Below are 17,227 nucleotides of genomic sequence, written 5' to 3'. Positions count from 1 at the left end.
CCCCCAAGAGTAACACGCCACGAACATCACAAACACACACACACTCTTTCCATAGTTCGTGAGTCATTCATGGGTTCGCCTCACGTGGCGTCCGAGAGGGGGGGAGAGTGTCCTTGAAAGGTGCCGGGGTCGTGCTATCGAAGGTTTGATCGCCGATAGCGAAACGTCTGAGTTCGGGAGGTCAAGGCGGGACTCACCGACGCGCAGGTGCCTGAAGGGTGTGGCGAACGTCATGAAGCATGCCTGGGCGTGCCGCTGGCAGCCGCCGGATGCGCGTTGCAAAGCGAGGTGACTGACCCGGCATGTCGAGACACGAAAGTACGATTCACCGACACGCGGGCGCACGTGGTCGATTCCCACGTGGTGGCTAGCTGATGCGGGAAAATACGGCGGCGTTTGGCCGATTCGTAACAGCTTCTCCGCCGGGGGCCCGAGATCCCGATGGATAAGGGTCTGCAACCGTTGTCCGGGGGGATGCTTTCGCAGTGAAGTGCTCAGCAGACCCTCGACTCCAGGCCGGGGCTGTACGACACCGTGCTGGAGCTTCACTGGGCCGATCACTGGACGAGTAGTGGCTCCCCAAGAACGTCTCTGGCTTGGTCATGCAAGCAACAGAACAACACAGCAAGACACAACCGCAACTCCGGCAAGCGCGAAGACAAATCCACACTGAAGATCTACCAGGCTTTTAGTTGCGATAAAATACGCTAATAACTAACTACACTAGTTATATTTTAGCCCAGCCGTACTTTAGACAAGTGCACAAACCTGAAAGGTGACATTTCGCGTGATTGGAAATGTCCCACACAAAAAAACGTAATCGTAAAGGGCGAAACCTGCTTCAGGAAAAACAAAGAAATTTGAGAAAGTCAGGCGTCTACAGGCGACTTCTCGCGCCGAGAGCTGCGATTTGAGCTCTCGTCAATGCCCGGTGCTTTTCCCTTTCTGTACCGCACTTTAGTTGCAGCCGTTCTCTCAACGCTGTTGTGACCGCGTGAAATGACACCGGTCGTCTTGTTCGACAAAGGTCGAGCGTGCGGAGGAGCGAGCGGGATTTTCCCCCGTTCATACGTTAGGCGCGCACTGCTTCTAGGCGGCGGTCCCTCGACGCGATGCGAGCTTACGGCTTTGCTCGCACTGAAACACGCGCCACAATTACACGCTGAAGTTTTTGCTACCTCCTCGTTGCTCGCCTTTTTACGAACGCGTTTGGCAAGCAAACGCCGGAACGCTTTTGCGTTCTCTCCTCTAGGCTGGTTGGTTCCCGACTTCGGTTCAGCCACAGGCGACACGGAACCTCAACTAGCTCAGCCGATGTTGGCCTATCGTCGGGAGCATCAGCTGGGAGTGAAACGGGCACGACGAGCCCATTAGACACCTTGCAGTTCCCAACAGTCCCTACCTCGTCGTCCCTCGCGCTTTCAGCGACAACCTCGGCACGCGAAGACCGAAGCATGTTTCCGTTCTCCTTCCTTCCTGCCAGAACTACACTACAACTAGGCTGCCCTGTCTCAAAAGACGGCTCAGTTGCCCGCGAACTGCGCACATTTGGGTCGACAGCCGTTTTCAAGGGTTCCCGTGATCTGGCGCACTTCGAACATGACGATGAAACATCTCCACTCAGCGTAGGGGCTTTACACACAGTGTACTTACGCTGCCCTCCGTCTTGAGCCTCTGGAAATACCCAATCATCGCTTTCTGTCTGAGTTTCGCCATTCCTCACAGAGGTGGCGACCCTATCGTTACTCGAGCTCTTCGCAGCGAGCCAAGCTGGTTCTTTCCTCGGCAGGTTCTCAAAATTGTACCCCTTTTCCCTTAACAGCTGATCCGACCTGTTCGAGAATAGGTACCTGTACTCTAGAAGTAGTTGTGGGGATACTGCTGCCTGCGTCACAAGTTCACCAGACAGACCTCCGACCCCTAGCTTTCTCGGCTTCACGGAACTTCTGGCGAAACGCCTCTGCTGACAGCCTGTACTTACGCAGGAGGCTCGACTTGACTTTTTGGTAGTCCTCCGCCTCCTCCTTTGGCAAGCGGGCCATCACGTCGGATGCCTCACCTGGCAAAAGCGTAAGCAGCTTTTGCGGCCATGAGTCTCGGCTAAACTGGGCCCTCTCACACGTACGCTCGAAGTTGACCAAAAAAAGACCGATGTCTTCTCCTACCTTGTAGGGTCGCATTAGGTCACACATTCGCAACGTAGGTCGCTCAGTCGCCGCAGACTGCACGCTGCTGCCACTCTGACGTCTAGGTCGAGATGCCTCGATGTCAAGACGTTTCATTTCCAGCTGATGCTGGCGCTCCCGTTTCTTCTCCTCGCGTTCCTCACGCTGGCGCTCGGCCTCTGCCTCTGCAGCCTGACGTTTCGCGGTCTCCCTGTCATTGATCGTCTCAATGCACTCAGACAGCTCGTCATCGTCAGCCCCAACAGCGAGTATAGCCTGTATCAGCTCTGGCTTTCTCAGCGCGTCCGTAACATCCAAGCGCAACTCTTTTGCAAGCTCCAACAACTGCGGTTTTCTCAACGCTTTCAAATTCATGGCCGGTCTAGAGTACTGCTTTCCCACTGTTCCAAAAAATGTTTTGCGCGAATAACCCACGCGACAAAAACAGACGCTCTACCAGCTATCCTCAGAAGCCTGGTAAAACTCAGTGAAGAAAAGTCCCGCACTCACCCTTGACCGCCGTGATCTCTGCGAAGTCCGAAGCCGATTTGACGTCCGTGGTGTTGGGTCTCGCACCGCTGGCTCCAGGTGTCACGAAGTTGTCATCCGACCGCTGCCAACCAGTTGTTGCGACCGGGCGGGGGCACCCGATCCTTTCTCCGTGGCCTCCAACATACGATGGGTAGCTTGTATGGTGCGAGCGGCCAGCCGCTGTTGCAGCCGTGAAGAAGTCCAGAGCAGTAGGATAACGTAACTGTTTACTTCATAGCGAGAGGTGAGCCGAAGCCAAAAAAACATCAATGCCGTGACGGGCGAGGTTACAATACAGGACACGAGCAGAGCGACCGCATGGATTCGCTGCTCAGACAGGAATGTTTTTCAGCGTTTGTGCTGCTTCTATTTATACCCAAAAAACGCCCCCAAGAGTTACACGCCACGAACATCACAAACACACACACACTCTTTCCATAGTTCGTTAGTCATTCATGGGTTCGCCTCACGTGGCGTCCGAGAGGGGGGGAGAGTGTCCTTGAAAGGTGCCGGGGTCGCGCTATCGAAGGTTTGATCGCGCCGATAGCGAAACGTCTGAGTTGGGGAGGTCAAGGCGGGACTCACCGACGCGCAGGTGCCTGAAGGGTGTGGCGAACGTCATGAAGCATGCCTGCGCGTGCCGCTGGCAGCCGCCGGAGGCGCGTTGCAAAGCGAGGTGACTGACCCGGCATGTCGAGACACGAAAGTGCGATTCACTGACACGCGGGCGCACGTGGTCGATTCCCACGTGGTGGCTAGCTGATGCGGGAAAATTCTAGTAGGGTGCCTCAATTCACGCACGTCTCCACCATACTGCAGCGCCGGCATTGAGATATCCGATTTGGAGCAATGGAACGTGGCAAACCCAAATTGACTTTAGCAAACCTCTAGCGTCTCATCTTAGGAGGGTGCCTAGTAGGGTTCTAGTAGGGTGCCTCAATTCACGCACGTCTCCACCATACTGCAGCGCCGGCATTGAGATATCCGATTTGGAGCAATGGAACGTGGCAAACCCAAATTGACTTTAGCAAACCTCTAGCGTCTCATCTTAGGAGGAACGAGGCGGGAGAGGAACAGCATGAGAGGTTAGCTTCAAAGAGAAGGGAGGCATTTACTTGGCAGGGGCTCCAGTCGACTATCGTCTTTCGTCGGCATTTGCAACGATAGGATGAGTTACGCGGCCATTTGTTTTTTTTTTTGTTTTTTTTTTTGTGTTCTCCGCACTTGAAGCAAGCCCACACGCATACCTGGACGCCGCCGGCTGCTCCTCACAAGGAGTATGCTCACGTGCGCTCGGCTTGGCTGAGTTTTCAGGTAACGCTTCATGGCGGAACTGAAAGCTTAAAGGAGCCATGAAGAGAAAATACAACTTCGTTTAATTTGAAAGAACGAGAATTCAGTATCTCACTCAGCTCCATTAGAGCCACAAAAGATGTTTTTTTAACAGAAAAAAAGCAAGAAGTATTTAAAAATTTCAAATTTTGCGCCACCGTGACGTTTTATGAGCAAGAATGACGTCATACGGGCCAACAGTAAAACATAATTTTCAGTGCGTGAACTGCACGTTAGCATGCAAGTGATGCGGTCAAATGGAACTAGAGGCCCCATTACAGACGTCCAGTCATGTGTCGTCGCGACAGGTCTCTTAGGTGGCCGCCAATCGCACAAACAAGGTTCCGTGACGTCATAGAAAATTTGCGGGAAATTGGCTAGGGGGTCGCGACTGCTCCAAACGTTTTCTTTAAAATCTCCGTTATTTGTTCGAAGATTGCGATGATGTTGGTATCATTGTTATCAGGACTAAGCAGTCTTTCTAATAAACGCAACTTGTATTTTGTCTTCATGGCTCCTTTAAACACTTTTGCTGTTGAAATGCTCTTCAATTCTGTGGGAGTGTATTTGCCGGTGTTGGGATATCTCGCCGGAACAATTCGGATAATAAACTTGAATATGAGAAAAAATTGCTAGAGTTGCACCTAAACCTAAAAGTCTTCGTGTAAGAGCCTATTCATTTCTTGATAAATCGTCGTATCATTACATTAATTTTTGCGCCTGTTTTGATTTTACAAAAAAAAAAAAACTTCGGGAGGCAGACATTAGGCAGTGCTTTTTAATTATCAATCCCAGCTCTCAACTTTTCTTTTTCGTGTCTGTTGCTGTATATGTGGCGCTCGAGCAGGCGACAGTGGCCATTGAACATGAATATGGGCAGTGGGCTTCTTGAATTATGCCAATGAATCGGCATTTGTCCCACAGATTTATGGGACAATTCAACGGCAATGTTGAACTGTTAGCAGCTTCTTTCCATCAAGTATCAAGACATTTTTGGTGTGTTTGTACTAGATACAGGTGGCGCACGTCTTTGTTTGAAATTACTTGCATTTATGTAATAATTTATGGTGCATAGTCTTACTATATTGGAGTACTTCAACGTAGTTTTGGCTGCCTATTTTTGGCGCCTAAAATACGTCTTACAATGCCTAAACATGCGGCCTCTACTAATTATCTAGAAAGTATGCTTATTCGCAAATTAGAAATAAACGTGCTTTCTTTTTTACACTCCTTGCACTGGGCCCAGCTTCGCTGGTCGTCGTTAGTCGCACTGTGGAGTAACACTTATTTTTAAAAGCTCCGGGTCATCCTGGGCGAGTTGCATAGGGGGTGTTTTTAAACGTATTGCCATGACACGGTAACGAACAGCGCTCTGATCTAGCTTGTGTTGTGAAATTATTTGAAGGAAAGAAAATTCCATTTGTTTTTCTGCTTAATTCAGTTGCATGCTGTAAATTCATTGCACGTTTTATAGCCCCAAGGGTGACACCTATTTATTACAGCCCATTGTTAAATTGGCGACTACCCGAAATGGTGCTTCCTCCCTTATACGCATAAAAGTACAGCTTGCTGCATCGTCTTTTAGGGCGCCACCCTTTGGCGGCCGTCTCTGGGCTGAGCCGCGTTGTCGGCGTAACTGAGTGAACGACGGCAAGACCGACGAGTGAAAGAAAATGAGAACGATGAAAGAAAGAAAGAAGTAAAGAGAGCGTCGCGAAATTGGGAGGGGGAGGGGGGGGTTCGCCGTGGTGGCGTGAGCTAGCGCACTCCCAAAGTGTGCGGTGGGGGAGGAGAGGGGGCAGTATGCTGTGCCCGCACGAGGCGCTAGGCGGCGCGACGCTCAGCGCAAACGTGAGGAGGGCGTGCGCGTGATTATGATGTGCGTTCACTTTAGACGCAGTTCGCGGCCCCCTTCCTGAGACGCAGTTCGCGCCGTCCGCGCAGAGGCTTATAATCGCTGCCCTCGAGAGAACACACGAGTGAGCGCTGCCTCAACGCAGTGCTGCTACGCCCAAATATCGCATTAGGGAGTATTGTAATCGCCAGCCAATTTTTTTACAAAGTTGCGTGGTCAACTTACAGTGGTTTCTCAATTTTAAAAGTAGGCTCAACGAACCATCCTTGGCACCAAGTGACGCTTTGTTCATATTCCCCATACAACGAACACTCTACAAAGGTTTTGAGCATGTTATTTGTTGTTGTCTTAAACGTTTGTGCGTCGCTTAGTAGATCCAGCCTGTCAGCATCGGCGTACGGACTTGCCTCAAGAGAGAGATAGTGAGAGAGATTAAACATTATTTCCTGATGTGGGACGCTCTACCAGCTGTGACGGAAGTAAAATGAATGTGATCCAAATTATGTACGAGTATGATACTTGTGTTTATTGAGTTTAGTAAGCACGCTTGATACTTTCTGAAGTAATCCATAACTGACTCGACCAACCCGCTCCTTCATAAAAGTGCAAATTGGGCGCGCCACATACCAGGTTCAAACTGCAAAATTTGCCACAAGCATCTGGTATGCTCATCTGTGCCAATTCAATTTTTTCACCCAAATCCTAGCGTTTCAACGAGAATGTAATGAACATTACAAATTAAAAAGTTCGTATCGATACCCTGTGGAGAAAAGCCGGGGGAAAAGCGGACAGATAGGGGCACTAATCCTCTGTTTTTCTTTTCTCTACCAGCATATACCCCGCTGATTTTGCTTCATGGATGGCTTGGTAGTGTGCGCCTGGAAGCTAATCTTACAAACATGACAGGTACGGTAACCACTGTTGTAGTGAAGTAGCCAATGATTTCCAGAATACGACAAGGTTCCTGTCTAAATTCTATGATACTTTAAAATACACCTGTAAAATAACGAGCACAATCAATTAACGCCCACAACGAGAATGTTTAAAATGGTTACCTAAGGAAGTATGTCTTAAGATACATGACAAGAGATAAAAGGCGCATCTTTATGTTGTTCTAAAGAAGCTACATAGATATTTTCTTAGAAAAAGTATTCGCCTGCCTGGGTCATTCAATGTACTTAAGCTAGCCAAAAGTGGCGTCATTGCTTCGAACTACCGGCCGTCACAACTTAAATAAAAAGCATATTTGTGCTTTTTTTTTTGTAAAAATGCGCGCGATGCGCATCAGCGAACCCATGAGTGCAAAAAAAAAACACCTCCAGGTCAAATTCCTGAAAGTTTCTCTGAAAATAAAAGGACATTGACTTCAACAACATGAAAGTGTGGAATAAAATACGACCTTGTACCTGCTCGCTTGGCTGAAAATATCGCAAAAAGACGATAATATTGTGAGGAAGCAACCTTTAGTACAAATAAGTACGTTACAGTTGCGGTTGTTCGTTGTCGGGTTTTATATTTTAACACGAAAGTGTTTTAGTCCGCGATACCCCAAGATTTCACTGACGTCATATCCGTCACGGGAATGACGCCAGTACACCTTTGCCGAAGCGACCCGCCAGCAGGACGTCGCTCACCAAGCACACCCACAAGACAGCCGCCGACCGGAAAATTATGCTCATTTCGCTGCAGGTTTCACTTTCGTGTTTTACCGATTCCATTACAGAGGAATCAGCCACAGTTTTTTTCACGCTAAGCTTTCCCACCTTTCTGAATCCTCCCATGATAATTGCAATGAATGTTAGCCCAATTGGTTTCAGTTTTTCCGCATTCCCACTGCTCAGGCACCACCCGTTGGACCTTTTCTTACTTTTGGGCTTGGGGTGCCGCCATTTGCTTAAGTGTATCTTTCAATTTTTAAAGACGATAGTCTTTCTTGGGCTATTTCAACGGGAAAATTTTGGTCTGTCTCAGTTAAGGCTGAAAGTTGGGCTAGTTGGTGTTGACTTAGATGCATATTACCAGCGAAAAAACAGACAGGGACGAGGAAAGAAGCAGACGGGACACTCGCTAGACTTCAACTGAAAAGTTTACGTAATAAACACGTAATATATGAAAATGCGAACAGACAAGGATGATAGCCCTTGCAGGTGATAAAAGCAAACAAAAGAGATAATACCGTCCACAATCTTAAATGCGTACGACCCACACAACCAAATTACATCCCGCGCATGCGGCCTTGCAAAAAATTCAGCTCTTTTGCCGTCAGAGCGATGGAAGGCTTACTGATACAGTTAACTGCCTCCTTTTGAATATAGAAAGCCTCAGAAATTTCGCGCTTTGCTTGGTCGCGCCCGCTATCTAAGACACGTGTAGCACCAAATGCTGGAACACAACCAGGACACCGCCTACAATGGTCGGCCAAGTGCCCCCCCCCCCCCCCCCCCCCAGCAAGCGATGAAACTGCAGCCCGATGCTCCCTCAGACGGTCATTTATACATCGCCCCGTCTGCCCTATATAGCATTTGCCGCAGGGCAAGGGAATGCTGTAAACAACGCCAGTTCTGCAGGGAACGAACCTGGTGGCATGCTTTATTGTGCAGCCTTGCCTCTTATCTTCATTGACAGCTGGGCACATCCGCAACAGCTTCCCAGGGGCAGTAGCCAGTACATTTACACCGCATTTTTTGCCCACTTTTTTCAAGCGGTGTGTGAGCTGATGAACATATGGTACTGCTACCCTCCGCAACCTAGGCTGGCTGTCGGCGTCTCCTTTTGGAGAACTAGTACCCGCCTTAACCTTTTTTATGAGGCTTTCAGCCACAGAGGCAACCAGTTCACGGGGGAACCCAGAACATGTCAGGCGGGCCACCTGCGCGTCCATACTTTCAGCAACCCTGTGGCGGCATGACTTGTCCAGGGAGCCGCGCAGACAGTTCATCGCTATACCGCGCTTGACTACCTTTGAATGCGCCGAACTGTAATTTAAAATCTGCTTTTTAGATCGAGGTTGGTATGCCCAGCAAATGTGCTTATCACGCAATTGTAGGTTCACATCTAAAAACTGTATACTGCCATTCACTAGCACCTCATGAGTGAACCTTAAGCCCTTTGAGCTATTCATAAAAATTTTTAACACTCGTTCTACCACAAGCTGTCTGTCCCGACTAGTGTCCCCTTTTAAAAAAACAATGAAGTCGTCAACATATCTAAAACATTTCACAATATCACGGTCAAAGCACGCTTCAATACGTTTGTCACAGGAGGCTAAAAATATTTCGCAAAGCAAAGGGGCAATGCACGAACCAATGCACAAAGTACCTGTCCTTAAAGGAGACAAATGTGGAATCGAGGTAGAAGGTTAAAAGGATCATAAAATCATCAATGGACAACCCGCAAGCATTCTGGAAGGCGATTGGTCCACTTTCTTCAATTAAAGCCCTCACTGTGTCAACCATTTCCCTTTGAGGCACACTGTAAAACAAATCCTCAACATCTATAGAAAAGGCAAAATCGGCTCCAGTGCTGTCCGATTGTGTTAAAAATCCACTAACTCAAGCGAATTCCTCATACGAAACGGATCTTCGAAGGAGAGCCTGTTTAAATGCTTTTGAAGAAATTTAGACAAAACACCCTGCCACGATCCTTTCTCAGAAACAATGGCCCTTAGGGGCAAGCCTTTTTTGTGGGTTTTAACGGAAAATAATATTTTTAAACAGTCCAACTTAGCATTCACTATGCCTTTTTGTAGAGGAGGCAGGTTCAATTTTTCGCACAGGTAGGCTGCGTCTTTTTTAACATGTGTCTTTCGCCGGCCGAAAACGACAAAGTTCTTATCCAAAGCTTGACTAGCTTTTTCCTCGTACACTGAAAGAGGCATAACAACAAAAGAGGCATAACAACAATCACTGAAACATGAAGCTTACAACACGCGATTTCTTTTCCTGGAGTGTCCTCGTGGAACTAGCGCTTTTGTCTTTATCAGGGTTAATGTAACACGTTTCTAGAAGCTCTCTTGTCGTCTGATGTTTGTGTTTTAATAGCCCCTCGGAGCTATCAAAAAATTGCTTGCATCCATGCGGCTTACAAGTTTTACAACAAGAAGGCAGGTTTTCAGATGTTCCAGTTTTAACGTCCCCGAGTGCTCCTTCAGCCGAGTGTTCAGGCAGCAACCCGTCTGCCCCACGTACTTTCCCACAGGACAGGAGTATTCGATACACAACGCAGGTTCTACACGGTACGAAGGAGTGTTTGCGCTTAACAGTGCATTTGTATGGGTTGCTCCCTCATTTGCGGTCTTTTTTGTTTGTCAACGAACATAATCTGCCGATTTTATTTCTGCCTGAAAATATCCCTTCTACGCCATATCGGGATCCAACTTTCTTCAGCCCGTGGCCATCTTGAGCGTTTAGGGCATGATTGCCCGTTTCTTTGCTCGTTCTTTTTGCGGTTCATGCTTACCGTACCTAATCTCTATAACTAAGGCTTCGAACAGGGCAATTATCACTATCTGGAAATCCCTCTGCCTGAAAGCATCGGATATGTTAGTAAAAACTTTTGTCCTCGAAGCGTTGGCACGACTTCTTTACCGCGGATCCAAGGTTTGACTTGGCGATGCATCTCTTCACTATTTTTGAGAGCCCAGAGGCATAATTGAGAAGCGGTGTTACAGATGTACAGTTGTATCTCTACCGGGTATGTTTCTCTGCAAACTTTATGTATTGTACCAGAAATTATATAGCCCCTTCTACGGGAAGCTCGCTGGTGAACATTAACCCCGTAAAATTGTCTTCGAATGCCCTGAGGATTCCCTCAATGTTTGGTGAGGCGTCACTATGGGGAATGAATACCAAGTAGTCTACGTACCTGGAAATGCGGATCACCTTGCCAGCATTTGTTTCAGTCTAACGTCTGCATGCCGTACGAATATGTCGCGCAGTACCGGGCAAACGTTGACCCGATGCAGACGCCCTCGTTTTGTAGCAGCGCTTTTTGCTCCCAGATAGTGAATGTCGATTGCAAATAGAACTTGAAAATCCCCATAGACAGACGACATTCATTCGGAAATTTCATCTCATCATTGCAATCCATTATGCACTCTTTCACTCATTTCAATAATGCGGGCTGTGGCAGAGAATAAATAATACACTACATCAGCGCTGAAGGCTGTGCATCTGTCAAACTTTCCCAACCGCAAATCCTCAACAACTTCCTCTGAGTTCCTCAACTTAAACAGACCGTGAATCTTTAATTTTTCTAGCTCCTTCTGCAGATAGGCTGAGACCAGCAGCTCCCAAGTACCCTTCCCAGACACTATGGTGCGGAAGGTATATCTAAAAGAACGTTTGAAGGTAAAGCCCTTAAGACTTTGTAACCGACTTGTGTAGGCGCTCTAGCATCACTTCCTGCAGAAGGCACTTTACGCTTTCCTTCATTTCTGTTAGCTCTACTGCCACAGAGGAAAAATTACTTCCTAAGGTGGTGCAGGCTTTCTCTGAGAACTGAACCTTTGGACGAAAAAAACATTCCTTGTCCGCACTTTGAAGCTTTGTGTTCTTTTCTATCAGCGAGTAAGCAATGGGAGTCAATTGTACATTACTTCTCACCTTCTTGCAAGAATTTTTCAAAATGACATCGATGTCATTTTGCGGAGCCTTAGCGTTGTGCTTCTCAATATGCTGATCAGCATATTCAGAAGCACACCGCGTCCATTCATTGTCCGTGGCAAGTCTGGAAACAGCTCTCGCCGTGGCTATCTTTTCGACAGGGCTGAGGCTACGCTCCACGCAGAACTTCGGGCCGAGCATGAGGACCTCGAGACCCTGCTCTCGTATCTCTGCGCCATCCTGGTTCTCGACCTTTCTTCCTAGACATCCTTTCCCGACGCATTTAGTGGGACGGGGTTTTGCGTGGTTCGACAGGAAGTCTGTGAAAGTCTCGCTGTTTCTGCACCACTCGCCGAAAATTCGCCGCCCATTTCTCCTTCCCGCTTTGAGCTCGAAAGTCGTTCTGAAGCAGTCCTTAAGGAGCGGGATCTGGCTCCACATTTCCGAGCGCCAAATTCAACACATCCCTTTAAAGCAAAGTTTTCAAGCTTTACCAGCCTACGGTTCTTTCCTGGCGTGCGGGACAACAAACTCCCAACGCGTCGGAGGCGGCGGCGGGGGGAGTAAGGCGGGGGAGGGTTTCACTCACGGAGCACGCTAAAGATGGCTCTGCGAATTCACCTAGCGTTCCCCGCGTGGAAGTTCCTGTTTGTCGGTGGTGGCGTCGGCGGCGGCGTCGGCGGTACCGCTTTGTCGTCTGCTTTAGCGAAGGTTGTTTTGAGCCTGTTTGGTTTCAACTTCACGTCCATTGCGCGGTGTCTTCGCACGACTTAACTTGTTCGACAGCACCTCCAAGGTAGCCCGCATCCGACGGAATTAAGCGGTCGTGTCACCTCGTGTCGTGAAGAGTGAACTCGTGCCGCCTGTGTGTGGGGCGTGGGGAGGCCACTGCGCCTTGGCATACAGCATCCTCCCACAGTCAATGCAAAGATGACCGACCGAAACACGTCGCTATTCTGGGGTTGCAAAAAGTTTCAAAAAGTTGCGGCTGCAGGTAGCTCCGAGGTGATAGCTAGTCGTTGTCCGCGCACCCCATGATCTGCAGAATTCGGCGAGAACGGCTTGTATCGAGAGGGAACGTGGTAGCACGGCGAGTTCTGCTCCCACACTTACCGTCGCCCAGAGAAGCCATGAATAATTCAGTGTAGTGAGTTGTGAGTTCAGCGTACAAGTGGTGCAGACACTCCGGCAGCGTCTTTCCGTTTCCTCGCCAGGGACGCGCGTTTGTTGAGTGACGCACGGGTTGCCTTAAAGCACCTTTAGGCAGGAAGTCTACACGTTCCGCGCAATTATAAAGTTTCTATGTCTCGGGCATCCGGGAGCCCGCCCTATACGTGACCTCCCTATACTGACAAGAAAAAGAAGTGAAACTCAAAATGGAGAACGCCGCCTTTCCGGTCTTCTGGCACGTGATCACGTACAGGGACATACCGAACAGGTACGGTACTTACTCTCGCAAATTTGCTGGGCTCAAAGTCTTTCCGATTCAGGGCGATGACCCATTCGCGGCGGCACTCAAGGGACGCAGGAAATTTGTACAGCGAATGGACTCCACACATGCAGACAGTTTTTCTGCTGTCATGCACTTCACACGTTTCTTGCATGAACACTTCGCGCTTACGCTGATTGTTGGTGCAGCCAACAACGCACTAATGACGCCTGGACGAGTAGCTTTCTGCACATCGCCAAGTATAGGCAATGACGGCAACCTGCCCAGAACTAAGAAAATAAATATAAATCCGTGATAAAAATTCGGGCGTCCTGCTGACACGGCGAAACGTAGCCTCACAGGCAACCACCATACGGACAACGCACGTGTGGGGTGGCACGCCGCCTTAGTGGTTTGGGAATAGATTTTATTGGCAAACCTGACAGCTCTCGGACGCTTTGAACGTTCTCTCTTAGTCACTGTTAAACTGTTAAGGCACTGCTAAAGCGCTGCTGCCATATCGAATAAATGACACAACGATTTTCTATGCTGCTTGGACGTCTGATACCCACGCACTGCACGGATCAACAGCGTGTGACTGCAGCGTCGTCTGCTAGCTCCGTGATCCCCATGAAATGGCCGCATGATGGCGCATATATCGTTAAAAAATGGCGGCGCCCAGTGCACCATAGACATTTTTGCGTTTATTACTTAAAGTTTTGGTATTTACGTCATGATTCCCGGGCGCGCGAGGCGAGAAGAGTGACGCCAAGATGCCGTCCTGTCATGGGGGCCGCCACGGCGAAAGAGGCGGCCATAGCCCTACTTCTAATACTCAACCCCACTCGCACGCACGATCATGTCTGATTCTAAAACTACAATTCAAAATTTTTCCTCCGGACGCATCTCACAGCCGGCGATCGAAATTCTGACACGAAACTCTGTCTGACCCCTATGACTACCAGTTGTTCTCACCTGTACGCCTGCGCAATGCAGCCTTGAAGTGAACGAGGCGGCCCACGAACACGCCCGAGGACTCACGATCCGGGCTGGGCCCAGCCTGTATCCCTACCACGGGGCGCGATCTGCGCGAGACCGCCTGGTCATTTTTGAAGACATAACTATGCACCACCACCCCTCCCGCTTGATTTGCCCTCCGGCGGACAAAAGTTCAGTCAGTTCTATGGCTCACACGTGGCGACTTCTTCAGACAGGCACCTTTCCAAATCTCGCCATCCTGACGCACATCCACCAAATTCTGCCCCTACTTGGGTTTGCTGCTTATTTGGCGGTCAGGCCACACTATCCCACATCATCTAGGCTTGCCCCAAAAACCTCTTTCCCGGAATACCCTCCGAGGAACGGTGGGAGGCCACGCCGCGCAGCTCGGACCCAGACCTACAGGTCCGCTTGGTCGCCAGGGCGGCCGAGGTCGGTGATCAGTTCACGTTGACAGCCTTAAACGCGATCTAACAATCAGCATCGCTTTCAAGATGCATCATCACTGACATTCCTCGAAATAAAGTTTATTCTCTCTCTCTTGGTTGGTGTTCGTTTTCGGAAAACAAAAACGGAGGCGAATAAACGCACCTATAAATTATTATTTATCCTGCGCCGCCCTTGCAATGTGCAATTCTATGATTACTAGACTTGTAGCACCCATAGCTGCGATAAAAATGTAACCCCAAAATTTCGTATTGGTGCTCTGTTTATACCTTTACGGCGCTTTTCGCGAGATCTAGACGTCATTGGCAGTTAGGGGCTTGAAGCCTCGGCTACAGTGGACATCACCGAAGAAAGTTGAACGGGGGAGTACACGTGCGGTGCGAGGGAATGGATAGAGGATGGAATGGAGTGAGGAGAATGAGCGGTTTCTCGACGCAAATCTGTCACACAACCGGAATAGCAATTTTATCGCAGACCCAACCGCCTCAATAAGAATATTCACCTTATATTTTACTGGTATTTTTCACCGAGACTGAAAAGAAAACAGGGGATATGTCATAAAAAAGCGCCCCTTGCCTGCAAAATATTTTCAAGGGACCATAGCAGTAAGCGTTTCTAACCCTTTGACAACTAGCCTTTGACGGTGTTCGCGACCTTTTAGGTGCATATAGGTTGGTTTTGAATTCGAGTTCTAAAGTATTTATACGATTTGTTTTATAAGCTTTTACTTGTCTTGCTTTTTCAGCAAGAACAGAGAGAAATTGAGAAAATCTCGAGTGCAGAAAAATAGCAGATATGATTTATGACAAATAGGAGAAGTGCGTACTTATACGCGGGAGGTGAGATAGGGGACAGTGTATATAAGGTGGTGTTACTACTTCCATATATATTTTAGCCGCGTGATAGTAATAAGCTTTTGAAAGCAAAACAGCAAATGAAGTTTCATCTGATTGTTTCTTTCCTCTTGGCTCTTCTCGCAGAGTCGTAAGTATATCAAATTCTAAACCGCTTTATTCACTCAGTTTTATGGGCATGGCTTTTGCGTCTGAAAAATTCTCACGCAGTGGGGGGAAATAACGAATATATTTCCTGAAGGTATCCGGAAGGTATCATCATTTGAAGGCATCATCACTTAATACTCTTCGATGCAAGGTTTCCAGCCCTGCACAAATGCGTGTAGGGGCCAGATGGAGTGGGTGCTTAACGTGCAATCCTTGCTATAAGATCCTGGTGCTGACAAGACACAACCGCAGCAGCTAGGTTGACTACCTTTACCTGTAGCCCTGAAGGGAACTCAGATAACACTTGAACGCCTTACAGCGTCATAGGTGTATCAGCCCCCGTTAAAGATTTGTGTCAGCCGCCCCGGCTGAAACAAATCTTGAACGACACCTGCAACGTTAGTGCTTAGTGTTATTCAACAACGAGGTGGAAAATATTAAGCCGTACAGTAAACAAGAACTTCGATTAAACAAAAGACGTATATGCTCCAGGAGTCTCTTTCACAGCTCCTGTCCGACTTCTTTGTCGGTAATAGGACGATTCCATAACTGGGTACTATTTGATTAGTTATCAATCAAGCCATAAGAGAAAACAATGTAAGTTCAAATGACACAATAACATCATTCTCGATTACATCACCAATGATTTAGGCCATGTGAAGTCAAAAAGCAGACAAATGAAAAAACAATCAAAGCCCCTTCCTTAAAGAAGTACTGACACCAAAATTTCAAGTTCCTATTTTATTGATGTTTTAAATGCTTAATAACGGCGTGGCGAGCCTGAAGCAGCACTTTAAATACTTGAGTGGGCGATAATTAATTTACCTGAACGGCGTCAACATCGTCCGTTTTGGTTTTCCGCGCTTCCAGCACGGAGGGCGCGTGAGACCGAATCATGGAATGACCTAACCGTTTTGTGCGGACGTCTGTAATGAATGTTGGCCCGGACCGCGTAGAAAGTCGTGAAGCGGACTACGTTCTCGGAAACGCACACACACACCAAATATATTAACAGGATAATGGAAAAAGCGGAAATGTGTACTTAAGCACACGAACGTGCTTTTCAGGTGCGATTATTGTAGACTAAGTCATGAAGGAAGTCATACGCTCACAGCCGACGATCGCGGAGATGCCACGGTCTCGATGCGACGACTCCAAGATGCACTTCTCTGCTTGCCACGGAGCAGGTTGCTGCAGGTTGAAGGAGTGTCTTGGTGGACACGAACGTGACGATGGCCGATGGCTAGCGGCGGGAGGGAAGAGCTTAGGCCTGCGCCACTGCGAGGCCTCACTGCCTGCGTTCTGCGCCACCGACACACCGCTCATTCCTAGGGCTCACCGGTTTTTCGCGGTAGCGTCGGAGACATTCGTCGGGCCTACACCTCGATGGATGGCGGTCGTCTCGGCAAAGGGAGTGCCGGCCACGGTCTTCAGGCCTACCCGGCGAGGATTGGTTGGTTGGTGAAAGGAAATGGCTCATACCAACTCAAGGAAATTGGCCAGGAAATGGGCGCTAACTGAGAGAAAAAAACTGGGCTCGGGAATAAAATAAATATAATAAGTGCACTTGAGGTATGCGTTTAGAAAACAAAGTCTATATAAACGGGAATTAAACGAGGTACGGCATCAAAAAATGAGGTGCGGCATCAGAGAGGACACACCAGCTATAAAATCAACACTAGTGAATAAGGGTAGGATAGAAAGAATGACAGCCGTGAAAAGTACGTAAAGAAATAAAGCAAGAAGATACGGTGGTGAAGGAGAGGCAGTGAGCGGAAAGGCAGTGAGTACAGGGGCTGACATGTTTTATAGAGCAGCCTGCCATCTTGATCGAGCGGCTAGCACGGTAGACGGCGAGATTCAGA

Source organism: Haemaphysalis longicornis, unplaced genomic scaffold (genome assembly GCF_048455015.1).
Source record: "Haemaphysalis longicornis isolate Haplotype H1 unplaced genomic scaffold, Haemaphysalis longicornis Haplotype H1 scaffold_31, whole genome shotgun sequence".
NCBI classification, from domain to species: Eukaryota; Metazoa; Arthropoda; class Arachnida; order Ixodida; family Ixodidae; genus Haemaphysalis; species Haemaphysalis longicornis.
The sequence above is the reverse complement of the archived record's forward strand: the minus strand, read 5'-3'. Positions refer to the sequence as shown.